We start from the raw sequence: 24,351 nt of genomic DNA on the forward strand, positions 1-24,351 counted from the left end.
TTTTGACAATGTATTGTATATATAAAAACTGTATTGTAAAGTATGATACCTTGTTGCAGGGTTCTTAGGTGACCTGACTTTGTCAGTAGCTCTTCGATTTGGTCCTGTCCTCCATTGTCATTGCTGAATAGATGATATCTTAAATCTTGAAACAAAGTTTGGAAGTAAACTTTCATTATCATCATTGATGAACTCATCTAGGGACGTTTCTTCTAAAGCTTTTCCTCACGTGAGCATATAAATCTTTTTCAACCCCTGATCCCCGAGGACTCTGACAGCTGCCTCCACGGCTTTTGCTCATCTGTGAATCGATCGATTTTAATCACTACCAGAAACAGACAAGGTCTGGCGGAGTGCAGGACATCCTGACAGCTGTTTTTAATTTGTTCTTCATCACCAGCACATGATATTCCTGGAGTCTCGATCACTGAGATCTGTCTCCCGCACACATTTCCAGCTGCTTCAGAGCATTGCGTTGTCACTGATTTGAAGGCCCGCTGTGATTTAAAGGCTTTCAATCCTAAAATGGTGTTTGCTGAAGCGCTTTTCCCAACTCCTGTGTTTCCAAGAAGGACAATCTTGAGACGTTGGTCCATGTTTCTAAGCAGCAGCACACCTGCAGAAGTCAGCAGAAATGATAGTTGGGTTAGAAAAGCTTTCATTTTATTTCTGGAAAATGCTTCAAGTGGTTCCTCACCTACTTAAATCAATTTTTATGCACAGAGAATCATGATAATCCATATGGTGCAACGCAAGAAGTAATAGTTGTTCTGCTCTAGTTCCACTTGGTCAAATGTTAAATTACATGAGAGGTTTCCAGCCCCTGTGCTGAGGTCCAGTACCAGGACTTGGAACATTTAGTGTCCAATTATTTTTGTGATTCCAACAACAACGCGCCCACTTTATTGATTGGTCAGGTGTGTGAAAGTAGTTTTCTACTTTCTCTCTCTAAAGTTCAGCACAAACATTTAACTTTCTGAGCGCTTCATGTTTAACACCAAAGTCTGTTCAAACACTGGAAAAGAGCAGGAATCCTGTTTCATTCTGTGTGTGTTGCTTGTTTCTATTGCAGTTTTTTCAACTTTGTGTTCATTAAATTTATTTTGAAGGGTTTTACCAGACATTTGCAGACTCCCGCCAATCATCTGTCAGGAAGAAGCAGGTAGAAAACGCGGATGGATCTGATTGAAACTGTCCAACTTTTAAGTGTGATTTGTTGTAAACATATTTGTGGCATCTGAAGACTCTGAGTTTAGTTTACAGCAGTTTGACTCGATCATTCGCATAAATTTAATTTTAAACATATACTTCTAGATTAATATTTTCTTAATATAGCAAGTACGTGTTTATTGAGTTTAAAGTGAGTGTTGCTTTACTTTCAGTAACAAACAAAACGGAGAAACTAAATATAAAACTGAGAAAAAACAGAAAAATGTGTTTCTAATCTTGGATTGACAGAAAGTGATTTTAAAATGTTTTAATAATATACATAGGCCTATATATAATTTCTATATTCCACTCTTGCATTAAAAGGAATTTCAGCACTGATTCCTTGCATTTATTTCACTCTTTTGTTGAATATGAACATGAAACAGGAATTTTACCTGAAATTGTCTGAAAATGAAACAGAGTTGACAACTTTTTTCTAATTCATCTATAAAGATACATTAAAAAAAAAAGTCCAGTAGGTGGCAGTATTGTCTTAAACATTTAGTGTGCACAAAGTCTGATCATTTGCCCACTTACAAATAATAAAATAGCAAAAAGTTTCTTGGAAGATATTGTGAGAATCAGGTCTGTGGGTGAATTTGGACTATTAACTTCTACACTGTGATTCAAAGGTATTTAATCTGAGGCATAAAGGAGTAAACTGCTTTGCATTGACACTATTCATTTACACACAAACATGAACACACTTCAGCCCTCCCACTGCACAGGTGGATCCTCAACTCAAGTCATGTGGTAGTCAGTGACCTTAACAAAGATAACCTATAATGATAAAAAAAATGATCTACATCCTGAAAATAAATTAAACTAATTGATGTCCTGAAGAACACTGAGGCAGCTTTGTGAATCAGTGAACTGTGGAGCCTCCAAATAGGCCACATAAAGACAAATCAAAATCAAGTATCATAAAATTATTACAGTTGTTATAAAATATTCTATGAAAAGATTGATTCCCTCAGAGGAGCCAGTGAACGTCTCGTCTAAAGAACCAAAACGTCCAGAAACGTCCCTGAAGGGCTGATTAACAGTTACCTGAACATCATGCTGAAAAATGACTAAATACACTTCAAACTGAATGTTAGACCACTTCATGTTTTTATATTTGAAGCTGAATCTAAACTATATGAACCACTGTGGAGGTTTGGTCTCAGAGTTTGTGTGTTTTCTTGTTTTAATACATTTGAATTAAAACCCACTTGGTATCTCTATCTGGAGAAACATAACCTGGCGGCACTTTGACTCTTTCCATATGTGAACCCTCATAATAACCAGAATTCACTGTCTTTGGCCTGTTTTCTTTAAAGAGACCAAACACAACGGTCAGAGTCTGAGTTAGAAAGTAACTGAACACATTTACTCACATTAACTTTCAGTTTTTAGGTTCAATACTTGATTATTTCTTCTTAGAGACTTTTGACTTTTACTGGACTCCATCTATTTTAAACCAACTGAAGGCTGACAGGCTGCAGTCCATGATTCAAGACTTTAATGTCTTTTTTAAAACGTTGAAATGAACACAAAATACACTTTTTTATACATCTATACACATCTTTTATACATTACACATCTTATATACACACTCATACTGTACATTATTACATGTATATCATCTGAAATCAAAATTCTTAGGTCCTTGTAGCTCTTTATGAGTCTGATGAATCACTGTGGTGCACAATCACAACCACAATACATGAACACTAATTAGTACATTTTACATCCCAGTCTGGGTGAATTATAAGTCAATAAATGTTGATGATTAATGAGCTCTTAGTATCAAGACTCTTCAGCAGCTACATTTAGTTTCATCCAACATGTTTTCACAGGTTTGTAACATTTACTGGTTTAGAGGATGAATCTCTATTTAAAGTTGCTTTTATTTCTATCTTCCCCTGTGTCAGTACTCACAGGGCCGATCCCTCGAGCCTCCATTTTAAAGGGAACAATATAACTCACAGCTGTTGCTCCTGTAAATCCAAAATAAAAATACTTCCACATTCACTTCTGTATGTTTGGTTTGAATCATCTACAGGGATCATTAGATCATTTTAACAAGAAAACTAATCAACACAATAACTTTCAATAGTTTCACAACATCCAACAGTCCAACATCCTACAACATTTAATAACATCTATGTGAAATAATGATGCAGACTGTAGACAAGCAGTTCTTAGAGGATATTTTCAGTCTGTAGTAAAGTTCAGGAAATCAAACTTGGACTTGTTTTATTTCTCATCACTGCAAAGACAATGTGCTAGAATCCAACCTGGATTGTAAACTGGATTCTAGATCACATTTACTCTGCAGGGTCAGAAAGTGTACAAGTTCCTGTCCTGATGGTCTCATCCTAAAGAGCAGAAACATCTTTTACATTTAAAAAGACATCACAGAGTGTAGCTCAGCCAGACAGTCATCAGTCAATGAACATTTCAGGAGAAAACACACTGCTGTCTTACCTGATACTGTTTAGCATCTGGTTAGTCTCTCTGACCTTTCCTCTCCAATTATATTTTCCTTTTTGGTGAAATATTAAAGAGATTAATGACATGATTTAAGTAGTTAAATTAACCGAGCTTTGTCATCTACTTAAGTACATTCATTACAGTGTTAAAAAGAGACAACAAACATACCTGTCTAGAAATGTCTGCATTCCCCTTATTTTCTATAATAAAACAATGAAAAAAGTCTTAATCAACAATGTCATGACCTGTCAGAAAGTATCATCCATCAAAACTATGATAATGTTTGTATTGTCTGATACAAAAAATAACAACAAATCTTACTTGATTTCTTCTTTATGATAAAGTAAACTAATCCAGCTATGCCAATTAATAAAAAAAGCACCAAAATCCCGACAGTCACAATTATCACAAAAATTTGTTTTCCACATTCAGCATCAGCTGAAGCAGTTCCTGGTTTGATCAGCTGAAGCTTTAGTGATTCACATCTGGAATGACAGAGGGACATTTTTACAGGAACATTTATAGATTCCACTAATTCATTGCTGTTGTTAGAAACCAGCTGTGTCCACGGCTGATGTCAAGCTTCACTTACTGTGTGTGTGGTTGACAAGATGTAAATGTCCCATCTGAAAATGTTCCATTACTGCAGTCAGTGCACTCAGTGTCCCTGAGAGCTGTTCCTGCACAAATACAAATATACACATTGAAACTACTTCACTTTACATATTATGAAGTCATCAGTGTTATATGACATCATCACTGTCATCACATCTGTCTGATTTCATTTCAGTGAAGCTGAAGCTGACACTTGAAAATCACACATCCAATAATAGTCCTGTGTTTAATAATGATTGTTGACAAGTTTTTATATTTCACCATCTTGTCATTCTTGAGCAACGATGGAATCAGATTCATAACCAAACTACTGTTTGAGAGAAAACTACAATGATCCAAATGTCATCAGCTTCACTGCTTCATGCAAATACTTTCAATACTAAAGATATTTATGCTAATATGTTCATGCCAGTAAACAACTAGATTGTCAAGAAATTGTATAAGTTTCATTTTAACACTTTCAGACTTTTGTCTTTTGACCAATGTAACATCCATTTTGTCTGGTGAAAGTAGTTATGACATGAAAACAAGGAAAGTGATTGATGAAGAGAAAACTATGTTTTTGTGTCCAAATAAAACAAATCTGTCCTGACAGAAAGAGCAAGATTCCTCTGCTTTTGTCTGCTGTTGAATCAATGTTGTCCACAACGTCCCTGCAGGTGTGTCAGGCTCCTCACCTTCACCATATAGAGCAAACTTTCTCTATGACTATTACAACAGGAACAGAAACCTTCCTAACTAGTTGAAGACTGGATCAGAACGGCTGCTGTCTCTGACTCACCTACGTTTCAATTGCCAGACAAAGTCCAAAACAGAAACGACCAATCAGACCTTTCTGTTGTGGCACCATGTCCTATCTGAACGCTGCTGTGAGGGCTGCAGCATGGCAGGTACCAGTGAGCACAGGACACCAACAACTGAAATGCTTCTAGAAGCATGAGGCTTTCAAACCAGTGGTGTAGTGGTGTCTTGGCAGGGTAGACTGTGGTCCATGCAGGTCTAACTTTACATACACACAACGACACCTCTGTTTCACACAGTGAACAGATTGGAGAACACACAGAAGTTGGAGAGCTGCTACTATCTTTTTCAAACACCTCAGTCACTCTTAAGAGGAAAGAAGGTATATTTGAAGACAGGTTGTCAAAGGTGGAAATGAACTAATATATCAAAATGGTGCAGACTGTCCATTGTACCAGAGCAGCTTTTGGTTCTGGTCCTCCATGGACCAATCAGCCCCTCTGTCAGACTGATCATGTTTAGGATTGACAAGATGTGAAAGAGCTTCGTAGACTTGGCCCCAGAATTGACCTCCTGACCTTTGTGTAGTGCACCTATGCAGCAGAGTGTGGGAGTCACTGAACAGCCTTTCAAGACAAAGTAGAGCTTGAAGGTTCATCACTGCCCTTGGAAATAGAAGAATGACAACAAGTCTGTGTGAAGGATCTACTAAGTAATAATAATACTTATGTATGCACATAGTCACTAATCAACTATGATGGTTTTACTGGTGCAAAAGTTCCACTTGACAGCAACAAGTTGACTGGTCTGTGTTCAGTTGTGACTTTTTCTACAGAATTATTGAGCTGCTTTTTTCCTGCTATCTAGTGGACAGAAATCAATACGTGCAGCTTTAATAAGCAACTTGTTTGTCAGGTCATGGTGTTCCCATTTAAAACTTCAACTACAACTATAATCTTAAAGTCAGCATGAGAAAACCAACCTTTTTGTCTGATGTATTGTCCTGGTTGACAGCTTGTGTGTTTCAGTGCTTTCACACAGCCGTCCTCTGTGGAGTCCATACAGTAGAATCCCTCCAGTGGTTGACAAACTGTATTTGATGTTGATGTACATGATGTCTTTATCTGCAGACCAGAACCTGTCAACACATACAGAGGTTACATATGAGATACTAAACTTCTCTTCTGTTCAATCTACTAGACAGCAACAGCATGCTGATCTTTTTTCTGACTTACAGACAATCTTCAGTTTTTATGACATCTTTGGGAAATGTGAAACAATAGTTTCTCCCATTTATGAATTCATGAGAGAATATCTGCATAAATGAGGGCTGGAGAATAAAACCACCCGTACATATCATCCCGTGGAAATGTGATTTCTGTGAGGAGAGGTCGCTTCTAATATTACTGCAAGTCCCTCTGACACAAAATAGCTCACAGCTGTTTAAAAACTGAGGAAAAAAACAGACGACACCAAAGTCTCAGCTGATAACTTGCTCACAAAACCAAACAGAACAAACTTCAATATCAACATCAGAATTTGGAAAGTGACAAACTTCTCATGTGACAACAGCCTGTTGTGGCACTAAAACTGTCTCACTGGCAGCATTTCATCACATTTCTCTATGTGGTGTTTGTTTCTACATGCAGTCTGTACGTTTAGGCTGTAATAATAAATATAATTATACTATAATATAATTAATAATTATGTATACTAATTAATTATAATTAACTAAATCATTATATACAATATACTATTACTATTATACTATTAATTAATTAATGAATTGTAGTGACTTGATTTCGACAAACAAAAAAAACCTAAGCCTGTTACCGAGATATGTAATTGACGCGTCGTCATGTGGCGGCTCCATGTAGTAAATCAAACATCTGCGGACTTGTGCTTAAGATGTATTTATTTACCCCCGTGTACCATTACAGCCTTTGCTATACACACACTTATACCTATAACTTGCATGAAAACAAACAAAAAAGGCTTAAAGATTAGCCTCGCAAAAAACTGTGTGCTTCTCCCTGAGGAGTAATTGCCTCTTCTTCTACATATATGGATATATGTATAGCAGCATATGTACAATATGCATTTATGTATGCAGTATGCTCCACACAAAAGGAAAAAAAGTGATCATTTATCAATCTCAGAGCAAACTGAAAAAATGACAGCACAGATACAATCCCCTAATCATCACAGGAACCTAATTTTCATGTCATGTAGAGAGGCTAAAATTTCTGCCAATGATATGAATATAAATCTACCTGCATCACAGTTTGCACAGGTAAAACACAAGCGTCGAGCAGTGGGATGATTCATGTAGGTTCCATTAATGCAGGGCAGACAGGATATACTTGTGAACTCTGTACAATCTCTTCTAACTCGATATCCTGTGGAGAAGAAACAATTTATTATCATTATAATTATCATATTATTCACTTTATATTTTAAATAATTGCTTTTCTCTCTCTGATCCCTCTTGTTCACCAGGTGACAAATATCGTACAAGCACTGTATCTTTCTGTAAATGTTCTGTCATGTCTGAATTAAGAAACAAGGAACATTTAGCTACGTAAAAGTCAGCTGTCAGAAAAAGCATCACTTTGTTTTACTGCTTATAAACAAGCAGTAAACTGTATTGATCAGCCCAGAAGTGATCAATTCTGTAAGTATTGTTGCTGACAAACATCCTGCTTTTATGTTTCAGTTAGATCTTACCAGCAGGACACATAGGACAGCATCCTCCCTCTGTTAGGTACTCTGTTGGATGACATGTGAGGATCTGTCCGATGAAGACTTTCAGTATTATTATCTGTGAAGAGTAAAAACAGTTTTTTGTCTCAGTGAAACCTGGTTGAAGTTAAGATATTGTTGAAAACTGTCCTGAATAACTTCCTGCTTTAATCAGAGAAAGGCAGAATAAAAGACATGACATATACAACACATAACAATGAGGTGGAAAAAAAGAAATGGAGGAATAAAACATGTGATGGTGATAACTGAAAGTGAAGGGAAGGTCAGTGGAGGAGGATGTCAATGGAGGCAAGAAGAAGGAAGAGAGGACCTGAGGGGAGAAGATGACGGCCAGGTAGGACTGAAAAAAGAAGATGAAGATATGGAGACGAAGATGATTTCAGAAGATGACTGAACAGTAAAATGACCAAAGAACACTTTTTTCTTTCCACTTTATGACTAACTGATTTTTAACTTTAAACAATCATTTGTATTATTGAGGTTTTATATTTTTACACTTCTGAGCAGTTTAATGTTATTTGTACAGTTTTATTCACTATGTGTGAAGAAGCATTTTTGCACTTTCAAAAAGTGAAAAAAGTCCTTGATGTGAGACCAGTCCTACACTACTATATAACATAGTTACAATTACACATAATCATATGTCTTCAATAGCTTTAAATACATTTATAAACAGTTTTAAAACTGCTTTACATGTGAAACAGTTAATAAATGCTTTATAACACACTGTGATATTGTGTGTGAAATGTCTTATAATTGTTCTTCATTATAAATGGTTTTATACTCCAACCTAACAAGACTAGATCAAAACCTAGTATATGTCTGGACTGTGTATGGTCACTGTGTCAAACTGTGTCCATTACAGTGATAGTCAGTTGTTGCATCTATAATGTGAATTCCTGGATATTAAATGCTCATCAGCAATTTTCAGTTCCAGTAATGTTTACTGAAGTAGCAACATATGACATGGTTAAGCTACGTTTGAGTAAAAAATAAGGTTATAAATACAGTTGCAAGAACAATACTTTCCACTCATATCTTGAGATGTTTGATTTTATTATTTTCATTTTAATAATAACTATCTAATTATCTGTTGGCTCCCCCTGCTCTGTCATCTGTTTTTCTCTCTCTTGTTTTCACTCTGCATTGAGTGTTTTGCATTATGATGGTTATTCGGGGTGTTTTAACTGTACGCTCTCCCTCCTGCCTCTGTGCACTTTTTTTCTGCCTCTTTCCTGGTCGTTTTCATGGAGGCTGCGGTGTAAATTGTAAATGAAAGTTTTGACAGTATTTTGGTTGCAAGTTCAGGAGGCTTATCTCCGCCCAGTTACCACAGTTACAGTCAAATCAAGCGCACCTGCAGAGCAGCTGCCCCACACTAACCTGATATGACAGCAACAGGAGTCGCATGTTTTACCTGCAAGACTCTTTGTTTTAATGCTGTTGTTCATCCTTTGAGATGTGAAAACATCAGAGAAATCAAAAGCTTGCATCCTTGTATTAGTTCAGTGATAAAATCCAAACACAGCGTGGAGCGTCTCTCTTGCCGGCTGCTGACAGCGCTGCCAGAGAGTCGATCACACTGGACCGTAGAGAGGGAGACATAGAAACGCTGGTACGCTTCTGTTTAAAGAGGAGTTTAACTGACTTCTCTGCATTTAACACTGAAGCTACGAGTCTCAGAGCTCAGAGCAGAAACACATTCACTCTGCATCATGCAGCTATCCTCCACTTCTATCATCTTACGCTGATTCATTCTGAAAGAGCAACGACCAATGAGGAAACTCAAACACTAGGCCAGCCTCACTCTCTCAGGGACTACTGCGGTTAAAGGGCTGGTCTGTGGCTGGTCCAGCCAAAAAAGGATTTGTACATGTATATAATTATGTCTTAATGATTATCACACTATAAATGTATCCTAAACTATTATAAGGACGTTTCAAATATTCATATTATCAACAACACAAATCATAATTAATATTGTTGGCAATATATCATCCATCTGTCTATCTTTCAGATTTTAGAGAAGCAACTCTACTGGTTTGTCCTCCTCTTGTCACTATGAATTCTTTTCCAGGAGTCTGCAGTTTGTCATTATTTATACATTAAAAGTCAGTGTTCAGCACTTCACCTTGTCAATAATCCCCTGACCGCCCCAAACCAGCCTCGTTACGTCACACTGGTATCAGAGAGGCGTAATTTAGCACTCAAATTTTTGTTTGCTCAGTATATTCAAGACTTAAAACAAAGTGGTCACAAGGAGAGGATGACTTAATAAGCTGCATTTATTGCATAGCAACGCAGAGCATAGCATCCAGAGTTTTGGAGGAAAACATTGATATATTTGTTTGTCCGCCATCCGTGTTCGAGCTTTTTCTCTTTTTACGCGGTGCCATGCTCATGTTAGCTAACCTGCATCCCATACACTCTCATTAGTAATTTAAAGGGACTCTGATAGCAGTGGCACTCTGTCACATCAAGAGTTTCCCAGGCAACAACACAGAGGTTGACTCATGTTTCAGAACAGTGTTGTACAGAGGCTCCCAAACACATATGATTATTGATTTCCGAATGAGTGGATATTTGGCCTTATTTTTGGCATTCAAAAAATATTTTTTGGCCTGGTGGGTTTTCTCGTTGACCCGGTGGTCCACCAGGACTGTACAATTACAGGGGAAACACTGGACTTTATTGAACAAAATAAAAATAGTGAAAACGCAGTAAGACCACTTGTATTGTGACTGTTTCATCAGGGTCTCAGATCGAATCCATCCATGTAAATGTTAGAGGTCCACCGATTAACAGCCTGAACGATTACTGGATCAGATTTTCAGTATTTTTACAATTATCTGAATCGTTTTTTGTTTTTTCTGATTGCTGAAGGTCACCTAGGGGGATCCTGGAGGCTTGTTCCCCTGTAATTTTTTTTTTTTTTTTTTTTTTTTAATGGTGCATTCTGGCCATGATTTTTATCCCTGGCAACTGAACAAAAAACTATTAGGCCTACTTATTCTAACTATCCAACTATATTTTAGAATAAAAATAACACAAATATCTGTGCTTATTATCTTTATCAACTTTAAAGGCAACAGAATCTACATCAGTCAGTAGCTGTGTTTCCATTATTTTATATGCATTTGACGTTTCGTATTAAAGAAGTTTAATGGAAATGCCAAAATTCGAAATAACTTCCTGAATTTCGCAAAAAAAGTTTTTCCCTCCCTTGAGTGGATTTTAGAAATCTCGAAAAAGAGTGTGTGCACAAATAGGTAATGGAAACACATTTATCTAAATAAATAATGACGTAGCAAACGTTTAACTCAAATGACTGATCAGCTATTTCCACTCTCCGTGTCTCCAGGGAGCATGAAGCATTAACAATATTAGCTGACATGAAAGAACAGTTAAGACTCGGCTGACTGAAACAAATTCTTGAAGACTTCTCTCTTCAAGGCAACGTAACTATTTGCTTTGTTTCCGGTTGGCAATGTTTACTTCTTCTACTCAGTTTACTGGTGGATTATCAAGGTTTATACCACCATCTTCTGACGAAGCTATGCGCTTCGTAATCTAGTTTATTCACCTCAGACCAGTTGATGAAAACGCACCTAATTCTCATTTTCCTTTTTGCAACATTTCAAAAGTTTGCTTCAAATTCTCTTGTGAATCTAAAGGAAACACAGCTATTAAAAGAAAAAAGTTAAAATTCTGTCACTTTCATATTAACATATGTGACTGCACACTGACAATCACTACTCTTATCAATACCCCTTATCGGTTCTTTTTTATTACTAAATAATTGCTTTTTAAAAAAGAATTTATTATATTTTAAATATTACTAAACATTGTTTCTAGAGCAGCAACAGTAATGTTTATAACAGAAAAGTTACCATATAAACTCAATAATATCTAAACTAATCTAAAATGTAGATAAAAAAATAATATTCAAGACATCGAAATACTGAGTGATTTCTAACATCCATAGATAAATAGTGCATCACTAGTTTCTAAACTGCTAGAATCTGCTTTTCTCCCTGCATACAAGTGTGAGGCACACAGCAAATCACAAGACTCAGTGTCATGAGGAAATGAAAGAGCATTTGTTGCAGCAAAATCAGTTACACAAGTTCTCGATTCTGTGAAACAAATGTCTAACATGTGTTAATCTCTTCTGTCTCCTTAACTGAACTGGTTAAGTCCAGCAGAATGCTGCTACAAAAGAGTGAAAACTGTGCCAAAATGTTTGTTCTCTTATCTTATAAGATTGACACATGAGAAGGACCACATGTCAACAGGGGCAATGGTGAACATTGTGTTGTCCCCAAGTTCATTTATTGATCCATAATTTAACAACTTGACCACAGCAAAAAAAAAAAAATGTTGGCTATAATGTTATTTCTTACACGTCACTTACCAGAGCCGGTCAAACTCTCAGTCTCAACCCACAACTACTAGTAACGTTACTGAAATGTGTCCTGAATCTGTTTCTTCTAACTGTTAGAAATGTGCAGGATTGTTGTTGGAGACTTTAGGCGTAATGGAACTGCATCTAAGGCCTGTTAATTCATACACTGACTGCTGTGAACAGTTGTCAGAGTTAAACAGTCATTTCTATTATTATCGTACATATTCAGCTATAGTGATCATTAGTAATGAAGTAGCCTAGTTCTGAATGGCAGGTTCCCTGCTATCACATGTTGTTAATATATAGCATTTATTGAAATTAACTGAAGGCTTTCCAAAGCTTTTTACTGTAATAAATGAAGCATCATCATGTGTTAAATCATGTGTTCTAAATTTTGATGGCATGATTTTCATTTTTACTGCAAATGTATATCGGTTCTTCATATCGGTTATTGGTCTCCTTGATTACTAATATTCGGTATCGACCCTGAAAAACCATATCAGTCGACCCCTAGTGAATGCAGCATTCAGATTGTACTTAATGTGTTTGTGTAGATCTGTGTCAGTCCCCCAGATGGACAAATGTGTGAACAACTTAAACAACACAGTAAATTAAAGAGTGAGATGTGAGTATAATTGAAAGTGTAGACTACTTGAATTCTGGTGGAATTATAACTTGCATATGTATCAGGTCTCATTAGAGAGTAGTTTGAAAACATTATTAATATTACTAATATGTAATGCAGCTGATTTTGAGCTGTTGGATGTATCAGAGCTGTTCAACAACACATGACCCCCACCAGCCCCCCCTCCTTTTGTTATAAACTATTTTACCAACAAAGTTGCAGCTGTCAAAGGTTTTCTTCTCAAAGTCATTTTGTGGAGCAAGTTGACAGTTTTGATGAGCTGAAGACATCGTCTCACTGAGATTTGGGATGAAGAGAGATGTCACATCCAAATCTGAGGGACAGAATCTGGAAACAAAAAGAAAACATATAAATACTGCACTAAACAGTAAGTAACCTGGTTACTGTGGGTAAGAGATTAAGAGTAACTGGGTTAACAAGTAGATTTCTACTGGAAAACCTCTGATTTCTAGTCAGGTTTAAACTATCTGCACATGAAAAGCTGCAGAACTGATTTAAAGCAGGTTGAGCCTTTTTCTCTCCTTTGGTGAGATTAAACTGAACATTAAACTTCGGCTCATATTTCACATCACTTTCATTCTCAGAGGTTAAACTTCAGTCCTGTTTGTTTCCTGTCAAAGCTCATTAAAACATATTACTGAGTCTTCAGAGACAAATGTCATTTAGAAAAATGTTGATATGTCTTGTTTCTTGTTACTGGATAGTGTATTGAGCTGAACTCTTGGCATTGACCATTTGCATTAATACTCCTTACTTACTTACTTACAGCACAGCTCAGACTTGAGAGAATAGAAAGACTTTAAACAGTGTGAGTATCATAAGTGAAAGATGACAAATGATATCAGAAGTGACTAAAATTGAAACTGACAGATTTAAATAGTTGAACAGCAGGTTAAAGGTCATTTTAACTGTGTTACAGTTTACAATGTTCTCTTACAAAACGTTATTAACAAAACCAATATAGGCAACAAACAGCCAGACATCACAGTTTTAACAAAAGAAGTGTTGTATTATATCCAGGATCAAAACCACGGCTGTAATGTTACATTCATGTCGATTTAACGAGTCTTTATTAATTATATTACTGCATTATGTGCTGCTCCTCGCTGCTGGTACTGAACACAGACTGCTGGTGTACAAACAGTTTTCTAATATATTTTACGTACATGTTAGTAAAGTTAGCGACAGCACTTCAGAAAATGCTGAAATATTAATTAGCTACATAACTGATAAACAAGACCATTGTGCTGTTTTTATGTTCGGTAGAATCAAGTTTTCAGCGGCATCAACAGTGACACAAATACTGTAGTTTGAAACAACAACATAACATTTCAGCCAACTTACCCTCGTTACTGAGGAACATGGCCCAGAAGCACCGACGTTCACAGTCTTTTACTTCATGCTACTTTTTCTTTTACTTTTACTTGTTTCCTAGCATGATTCCCACCCCCGCACGTTGGAGCGGGGGGGTATGTGTCCGCCAGTCTCTACTGTTACAGCCCACTGAGCTGTTCACATGAGAAGTGAATGAAAAGAGAGAGCTAGAGAGAGAGAGAGAGGTCTCTCACCTCCGCACAGCCTCCCTCCCCCCTTTATCCGTTGTCGGAAAGGTGAGGGGGAGGAGGGCTGACGAAGATGGAACATACAGTCACCCAACTGTCTAGTCAACAAGGTGAAGACAGGACCAGATTTGGTTATTGAACAGTAATCGTGTATATTTATTGGCCTTCAGATGCTTTTGAGACCGCAGACGGGTTGTGACATATAACCACAGATCCTAGCAGACTAACTTTAGCAATACAAACAGCAGGTCGAGGTGAGCAGATATAAGAAAAAAATTAATAATTTCAAACAAGATGCACAAAATGCTTTCTAGAGGCAAGAAGACAAACCTGATGTCAGGCTATAAAAATAAAATCAGGAGCAACCAATCATAGTACTAGAAAAAGTTTAAAAAAGCCTCACAATAAAATGATAATATCTGGAACAATGTAATGACATTTTAATAAAAACAACAGTAGCCTAAATGGAAGTAACAGTAATATCCCATCATTATAATAGTCATAATGTCAGTTGCAGGTATAAGTAAGTGTGTAAGTACATTTTAATAGTCAGTAATCAAATCTGAGGTCATCTGAGAGCATCAACTGGAACCTGTGGAGTTTCTTCATCTTTATTCTTCATCAAAAGTGACAAGGGTACAAGAATTTCTCCATCAACTGGTGAACACAGTTTGCAGGTACGGGAAAAAAGAAAAAACAATTAATTAGTCAAATATGAAATTGGTAAAGTAGTAAATTGTATGTAGAATTTCATGTTATGAGTCTTACTGTTAGTGTGAAGAAAAATATCAAGATGTACATTTTTATATGTAGGATCTAAACTTCAGGGACGCACTGATGGAGGTCCAGACATGACCGACCACATTCAATACAGTCTTCCACTCTGCTCTGTATATTATTTGTAGTGAGCTACTTTTGAAGCACTTAACTACATTTACATGCATTTCCTAAATGTGCTTCACCATAAATACACTTTAATGTGAAGGCAGTGGTAGACCTTTATTGTGAAACCTGAAGTGTACATGTGTGGTTAGTTAAAGAACTGACTGGTTCCAGTCTAATAGCTAGTGGTTTAAAGGTTGACTTCCTCCTCTCTCCACTTCCAGCCAGCATGTTGTGAATGACTCTCCTGTGAAATACTGTAAAAGTATCTTGCAAGTGTGTATACAGGAGATTTGTATCTTGGTTTAGTTTTGCTTTGAGTAGATAATTTAGTTTCATGTTGTTTGTTGATTTGCTGTTAGTCCACCCTGAAGCCAAAATGTCCCTAATAACTGAGTGAATAAATACTTTTGAGGGCTGTAATCCTTGTTGCTGGTGGTTCTTGGGAGTTGGGAAGAGGGGAGTCTCATTTCTATGTTGCACCAGGGTTTCCCCCACATTAGTGTGTAACAATAGTTAAGAAGCTGTTTAGCAGTTACAGCCTCATGTTAACTTACTAAGAATGGTCCCAGTGGCTTCCTGAGGTAGTATACGGATGTTAAATGTGTAACAAAGACTGTCCTGGTGTTGGATCAGTACTCTGTATTGGCATATACTCTGGGTTTAGGTACTGGAATCAAATCAGTAGAGAAGAATTTGGATCAGTGCATCCCTAGTGAACTTTCTAACTAAGTATTTATGAAGAATAACTTGACAGGTTGCACATATCAGTTGTTATTCACCTGCCTGACATCCAAAATAAAACACAATATTAGCACCAACAGTTAGTGAGCTTTAGTTGAGTCCACTGGAGGCGAGGAGGATATTAGACAAATTAGGTAGACATGCAAAACAAGCACTAACCTCTGCTCACAAGCCAGGCAAGTGTTAGTGAGAAAACCATTAACAATGGTGAAAATAAAGAGTAGTGATTTCTTGATGCACTTCTGCAGACGACATCATTTGTCTGGTTTCCTTCTTTGACCATCACTTCAGTTTCTGAGCAACTGTTGGATGAGAAAAGTAAAAGACTGCTTTATTTCTTTGTTATTGGATTCCAATGGAATGGGACTAACCCCCACACCTTTTGGTCTGCCACAGCACCCCCCCAACTTAAGACTCTTATATTATTTCTATCTCTGTCACATGGTCACTGTTTGTCTATCAAACATTGTCTTATATGTCCTGTTTGTATGTCCTTTTACTGTGCCTGCCTCATGAGTTGCTGCTCAGAGATGAATGAAGTTTTTTTAATTGAAGTGAATTTAATTGGCAATGTCTTGAATATTCCCATGCATGATGATTTGTTCCATTGCTGCAAAAAACCCAGTGCACACTTGTAATGATCAGAGTTATATAGCAGGGAAAAAATCTTCTTATGCTTTGCTTTTTGTGCTTTTAGAGAATAAATTAATAAATAGTCAATGAATAATTGAATAGAAAAGTGTCTTACATTGTCCAAGCTGTGCAGTTCACACCATCCTGTGAAAATTAGCCCGGCTGACAGTCGTCACACACTGTATCAGTTCCGCTGGTTCCTTAGAGAAAGAGACACATCTGAGATTACTCACCATCACTGATCATTCACTGACAGAACAGTCTGACTTTGACGTTTGTTACCAGGTTGTTTTATCCTCTGACCAGGTGCACAGTGTGTGTTTCTCTGTCAAATTGCATCCTGACATGACATCATCACTGTCATCACATCTGTCTGATTTCATTTCAGTGAAGCTGACACTTGAAAATCACACATCCAATAATAGTCCTTTGTTTAATAATGATTGTTGACAAGTTTTTATATTTCACCATCTTGTCATTCTTGAGCAACGATGGAATCAGATTCATAACCAAACTACTGTTTGAGAGAAAACTACAATGATCCAAATGTCATCAGCTTCACTGCTTCATGCAAATACTTTCAATACTAAAGATATTTATGCTAATATGTTCATGCCAGTAAACAACTAGATTGTCAAGAAATTGTATAAGTTTCATTTTAAGACTTTCAGACTTTTGTCTTTTGACCAATGTAACATCCATTTTGTCTGGTGAAGGTAGTTATGACATGTATAGTGCACCTATGCAGCAGAGTGTGGGAGTCACTGAACAGCCTTTCAAGACAAAGTAGAGCTTGAAGGTTCATTACTGCCCTTGGAAATAGAAGAATGACAACAAGTCTGTGTGAAGGATCTACTAAGTAATAATAATACCAATGTATGCACATAGTCACTAATCAACTACGATGGTTTTACTGGTGCAAAAGTTCCACTTGACAGCAACAAGTTGACTGGTCTGTGTTCAGTTGTGACTTTTTCTACAGAATTATTGAGCTGCTTTTTTCCTGCTATCTAGTGGACAGAAATCAATACATGCAGCTTTAATAAGCAACTTGTTTGTCAGGTCATGGTGTTCCCATTTAAAACTTCAACTACAACTATAATCTTAAAGTCAGCATGAGAAAACCAACCTTTTTGTCTGATGTATTGTCCTGGTTGACAGCTTGTGTGTTTCAGTGCTTTCACACAGCTGTCCTCTGTGGAGTCCATACAGTAGAATCCCTCCAGTGGTTGACAAACTGTATTTGATGTTGATGTACATGATGTCTTTATCTGCAGACCAGAACCTGTCAACACATACAGAGGTTACATATGAGATACTAAACTTCTCTTCTGTTAAATCTACTAGACAGCAACAACATGCTGATCTTTTTTCTGACTTACAGACAATCTTCAGTTTTTATGATTGCTTAAATTTCTGCTAATAATATGAATATAAATCTACCTGCATCACAGTTTGCACAGGTGAAACACTGTTTAAGTCCAGTGGGCTGATTCATGTAGGTTCCATCAGTGCAGGACAGACAGGATGTACTACTGAACTCTGTACAATCTGTTTTAACTCGACTTCCTGTGGAGAAGAAATAATTTATTATCATTATAATTATCATATTATTCACATTATATTTTAAATAATTGCTTTTCTCTCTCTGATCCCTCTTGTTCACCAGGTGACAAATATCGTACAAGCATTGTATCTTTCTGTAAATCTTCTGTCATGTCTGAATTAAGAAACAAGGAACATTTAGCTACGTAAAAGTCAGCTGTCAGACATGACATATACAACACATAACAATGAGGTGGAAAAGAAGAAATGGAGGAATAAAACATGTGATGGTGATAACTGAAAGTGAAGGGAAGGTCAGTGGAGGAGGATGTCAATGGAGGCAAGAAGAAGGAAGATTCTTTCAGATTTCAGGAAAGAATTTCATATCTGAAATATGTCAGAGACACTGATTTCTTTCAAGGGGCCACAAGCCAAAAAGTTTGGGAACCACTGGTTTAATGATTAACAATGTGTTGTAATTTATAAACTAATCATTATTGTTATGTTATTTTATGAAAAAATTTAATCTGAAAAGTAATAAAGCTGTTAAATAAATGTAGTGGAGTAGAAAGTACAATATTTCCCTCTGAAACGTAGTAGAGCGGAAGTATAAAGTAACATAAAATGAAAATACTCAAGTAAAGTACACACAAAAATCACAAAAGAGCGTTATGAGTCAGCGTTTAATTCGGCGTGTATCTGATCCACCAACCAGCACGTATTTTAGTGAGAAATTTTGTAGACAGTTCGCCTTTCATTCCCGTCTTCTTCTCCCACTAAAATACCGTAGTTAACTAAAGGAGGCTGGGAGCAAGTTGATGTGACAAAATGTAAAGTTTATACAGAAATACGTTTATCTTTATGGATTATATTGATGCTGAATTGACAATAAGAACATTGACATATGAGGCCTTTTATGTTGTGTTCCTAGTTATGTGTTTCTGCGGACATGTAAGGAATTGTTAATACGTCCTATTTCTTAAAGGGAGTTTGGCGTGATATTTTCCCCGGAGAGCACAGGGAGCTTCAATTTAATTCAAACTGCTCACCACTACAGATAAGTTACTGCTAAAGTATGATAAGCTTGACTGACATTGACTGCTGTTAGTTATTGGTTTGATTAATGGTTTAATAATGTATGTTTGTATTGATTACTGACGGTGGCTGATCAGGCTAATTATCAGCTAACTGTACTCAGTTTCTAATGGTGGTTTACAGTAAATGGTTGCCCTTTGTGTGTGTGTGTGTTTTTTAAACTACTTCTCTAAAACCATGTTCCTAATGAAACTTAAAACTCAGCAGTCTCGTTGCCCTTTAGCTTGAGCTTCCCTGTTTATAAGTCACATGAACATGTATTCACCCAATAAAAGGAATATTTATCTGTGTAATGGCAATTTTCATTTTTCGATGTCCTTTCTTTTCCTGTTTTTCCAGTTTGCCATTACTACACAGGTAGGTTAGGTTAGGAGTGATCTTACGCAGATTCAAAAACAGATTTTCCAGTCCGTTGGCTGCCGTTTAATTTGTTGTTTTATTGAAGTCTTTGTACATGTCATGAACATACCAGGTTTCTGTCCTGCCAGCTGTCGTGTGCGTCTGTTCCCGATCTGGTAAGAACTGTATGTGCTCCACCTGCCTGTGCCTCCCGTTTCCTGTCACCTATGCCCCTAGATATACAAACCTGTGCATCTAATGACCGCCACCCAGTGTCCAAAATAATACTGCAAGTTATAACTAAACAAATGACATGCCAACAATCAACATAAATGGCTCCTACAATCTATATATGACCTCTTTCTGTCAGCTGCTGTGTGTCTGCAGTGTATTTAATGCTTCTTCACATGATTTCAGGTCAGTTGGAGGCATTAAACCTGTGACTTTCTGCCTTTGTATAATTATCCAGACTGCTGCTGTTTCATGCTGTTTGCAGGGTTTAAAAACAGAAATACTCCAACATCCAGCAGCTGAAAGTGCTGTGTCCAGATAGTTAATGGTTAAAGGTGGTTTCTGTGAGTAGGTATATAAACTGTGTAGCTGTTTTAATGTTGTAAAAATACCTCGTTTTCACATAAGGGCAGCTGTGGCAAAAAGCGACTTCTGTTGCTGCTCCATTGTTCAACAGTTTTCTTCTTGTACATTTCCACCAGGAACAGAACAGGAAATCTCTCTATATAAAGCAAGGAATCTCTGTCTGTCTGTCTGTCTGTATATATGTATAAATGTATGTATGTCCTTCACATCTCTCAAGAACTGTTCATCCGATCTACTTCACACTTGGCGGGTGCATTGCCGGGGATACAAAGAAGTGCATTGTCGAAATTTGGTGCAATTTGGACACGCAGCACATTTAATATTAATAAACTTGAAATAAACACGTGAACAGTGAGCCCTCACTCTGCAGCAGCGGGACGGGGCTTCTGGGCTCTGCTACTGTAAGTCATGGTCAGAGCTGTACAACCCTGCCATGACAGAGAGGAGGGGACGACATCTCCCTTTGTTTTATAACGTTAGAAGTTAGGCTTTGTTGTAGGTTTCCTGGCTCATTTTTTAAAAGTCTAGAGAAAAAGAGAGAGAGAGATGACTAGCGAACTGAGTGCACGAGCGAGCGACAGAGAGACAGTGCTGGTGAGCAGATACAGCAGTGGAAAGCTTTCTCTGACAGAGAAAGCGTGTGAATAATGGAAATGAAACGTTGGGTTTCCAGACACATTTTAAAAAAGACAAGAGTAAAAGAGAGAGAGAGGGCGAGGGAACTGAGAGCTGAAGGGGAACTCTGATAAAGAGTGAACGGGCGTTGTCCCGGTAACCAAGGTCAGGGAGATGGCCCTAGACTCCCTAGACAACACAAATAGGTGAATGTGTAGATTCATGGGCATAATCAGACATTCAAACCAGAATGTGCTGACGGTGACCTGAAGGTCCATGCAATGTGAGCTGAACTAACACGGGTAAAGTGCAGTTCCTTGTTTAGAAACTAAATGAGACAATTAGGACTAATTTTTCATATCGTGGGATGATTTGTTGGGGTTAAAGACCAAAAGTCAGACCTTCAGAAGGCAGAACAGGAAGAGAAAACATCTAAGTGCAGAACTGCTTGATGTTTACTGTTTCTGTTCAATAAATATTCTCAGCATAAGACATCAGAGTTTCTGGACACTTTCTTCTACCTGATGAGTTGACCATTGATCACCATTCCTCCACAATATAGCTCTTTAACTATCCGGCTGTCTGTTCCTGCAGTTATCCACTGGTAAAATGTTTTTTAAACATTAAATGAGCTGAAATTGTCCACTATCAGAGCAGCTCCGCCTAAAGGCCAGTATCAGCGGAGCTGCTCCGCAGCGCACAGCTTCAGCTGACTGACAGGACAGACAGTTTTGGCAGAGCTCCAGTTACACCAGACACAGATGGAGAGACCCCCTCTAGGTGGCCAGCACTGCTGTTAGCTGCTCTTAGCTGCTGAAGCTAAAACTGTCCTGATCAGCATATATTTGAAAATGAGCTGGGGAAGGTGGCAGTTATCATTCTACCCTTTATATAAATTTCATGACATAGAAAACTCCCAAATGGTCAACTCTACGTCAGCATTGGATCCGCCTTTTCAGGGCTGATATGAAACAGCAGATAACAGTTTGAACTATTTTCAACACATGAAATGCCAATTTTTATAAATTTGGTGTCACTGTCAATATAAACACCAGCATCGATGTGTTAATTGATACATTTGTCAACTGATACATATATATGTAGTTCTCAAGAAATAATAAGCAATTGGCCTGATCTGAACAGGGTTAGGGTTTGAACGGGCACTGCACTAGTGATCTCAAAAGGAATCTAGTTGTAGTCCTGCAAAAGGTGACCCTGCAAGATCCCCAGTCTGTACAAAATCTTATAGTCTGTGACTAAACTCAGTGACTTGTGACACACTGTCTTTAGATGTGAGTGTCAGACTAAAGTGTAGACTACTTGAATTCTGGTGGAATTATAACTTGCATATGTATCAGGTCTCATTAGAGAGTAGTTTGAAAACATTATTAATATTACTAATATGTAATGCAGCTGATTTTGAGCTGTTGGATGTATCAGAGCTGTTCAACAACACATGACCCCCACCAGCCCCCCCTCCTTTTGTTATAAACTATTTTACCAACAAAGTTGCAGCTGTCAAAGGTTTTCTTCTCAAAGTCATTTTGTGGATCAAGTTGACAGTTTTGATGAGCTGAAGACATCATCTCACTGAGATTTGGGATGAAGAGAGATGTCACATCCAAATCTGAGGGACAGAATCTAGAAACAAAAAGAAAACATATAAATACTGCACTAAACAGTAAGTAACCTGGTTACTGTGGGTAAGAGATTAAGAGTAACTGGGTTAACAAGTAGATTTCTACTGGAAAACCTCTGATTTCTAGTCAGGTTTAAACTATCTGCACATTAAAAGCTGAACTGGTTTAAAGCAGCTTGAGCCTTTTTCTCTCCTTTGGTGAGATTAAACTGAACATTAAACTTTAAATTCTCAAAGGTTAAACTTCAGTCCTGTTTGTTTCCTATCAAAGCTCATTAAAACATATTACTGAGTCTTCAGAGACAAATGTCTGATATTCGAAGCGACTAAAACTGAAAATGAAAAGTGAAGCTGAACAGGATAAACGTCATTTTAAGTGCTAAAGTTTACAATGTTCTCCTGGAAAACATTATTGGAAAAAAAACAATATAGGCAACAAGCAAACAGACATCACAGCTTAAACAAAGACACGTTGTATTACGTCCGGGATCAGAGCCACCACTGACTGCTGGTGTATTAACTTTTCTGTTTTTTTACGCACGTTAGTAAACGAGACCATTGTGTTGTGTTTTCATGTTCAACAGTCATGTTTTCAATGGTACCATCAGTGACACAGTACTTTTGTTAAATACTGTAGTTTGAAACAACAATATAACATTTCAGCCTACTTACCCTTATTGCTGTGGAACATCATCGATTGAGGATAAGTTCCTGATCTTTTTCTTCATCTTCTTCGTACTAGTGTCGTTCCAAACAGGCGTGTTTTGAACGCGCAGATTGCTTACTATTTCTTGAGAACCATACATACATAGATATACATGTATTTATGTATCAACTGACAAACGTATCAATTAAAACGATTAGGATTTAATAAATTAAATGGTTATAGTCCAAACAGAAACTTATCCAGACCATGGATGTACTGATACAGACTCAGTGCTGGACCAGACAAACTGACATTATCCTTCTTGACGGATTGCAATACCAACTTATAGATGCATACCGCCACCTACCGTACTAGAGTATGTAGAACAGGATCCTGTTTACAATAGCCTACTCAAAAAATAAACTATACTATATTCTGTTAAACAATCTGGTGTTTTCTAATAATTCAACTACCCCTCTATCTCTTCATTATATCTGACACCGTGCAGCATTTTCAGTTATGTAACACTGTGCACAAGCTTGTGAATTTACTTTTCCCAACAAAAAAAAGTGTCTTATTTAAACCAGAGTGATCAAATCTCAATCTGGATAGCACTACCTCCTCTCTTTTTTTGTATCCTGTAGTATGTTCTGCCTTTACTGTCCTCATCCCACTTTTTCTGCCAATAATTTATTTTTAATTAGTACTTTACCTTCTCCTTTTCTAAATGGAAAGTCCATTATATGTCTCATATTTAGTGCTCTTTTTGCCATCCTATCTGCAAATTCATTACCCTTTAATCCCATATGTGCAGGTACCCAATGAAATTCTACTATTATTCCCATTCTCTGAATTCTAAATAAACATTACATAATTTCAAACAATAGATCTTTCCTGATTGATTTCAAGCTTTGTAAACTCAGAAGAACTGCAGCAGAGTCAATACGCAGGACTACTGTCAGGTCTTCTTCTATCCACTGCAGACCAATAATCATTGCCATCATCTCAACTGTATAAACTTGTCTGTAATTCTATTTGTTCAATGAATCTGAAATTGTGGGATGTAGACTCCTGTTCCTACATGATCCTTATGGTCTTTTGAGTCATCAGTAAATATCTGTAAGTAATTATAAAAATGGTTCCTTATATATTGGTTTGCACAATATCCTATTGTATTCTACCCAATCTTTCTTTAGC

General features: G+C 37.2%; 1 long non-coding RNA gene across 1 annotated transcript; it reads right to left on the minus strand.

Moving 5' to 3' along the window:
* Positions 1 to 7,788: 7,788 nt before the first annotated feature.
* Positions 7,789 to 23,534, minus strand: LOC121910026. Its single transcript, XR_006099570.1, has 9 exons — positions 23,181 to 23,534; positions 22,371 to 22,510; positions 18,122 to 18,247; positions 17,808 to 17,963; positions 16,794 to 16,878; positions 16,205 to 16,347; positions 14,202 to 15,076; positions 13,045 to 13,184; positions 7,789 to 7,864 (listed from the first exon to the last, which is right to left on the minus strand). It is a non-coding gene; the product is annotated as an uncharacterized LOC121910026 (long non-coding RNA).
* Between the last annotated feature and the right edge of the window lie 817 nt (positions 23,535 to 24,351).

This window comes from Thunnus maccoyii, chromosome 13 (genome assembly GCF_910596095.1).
Source record: "Thunnus maccoyii chromosome 13, fThuMac1.1, whole genome shotgun sequence".
NCBI classification, from domain to species: domain Eukaryota; kingdom Metazoa; phylum Chordata; class Actinopteri; order Scombriformes; family Scombridae; genus Thunnus; species Thunnus maccoyii.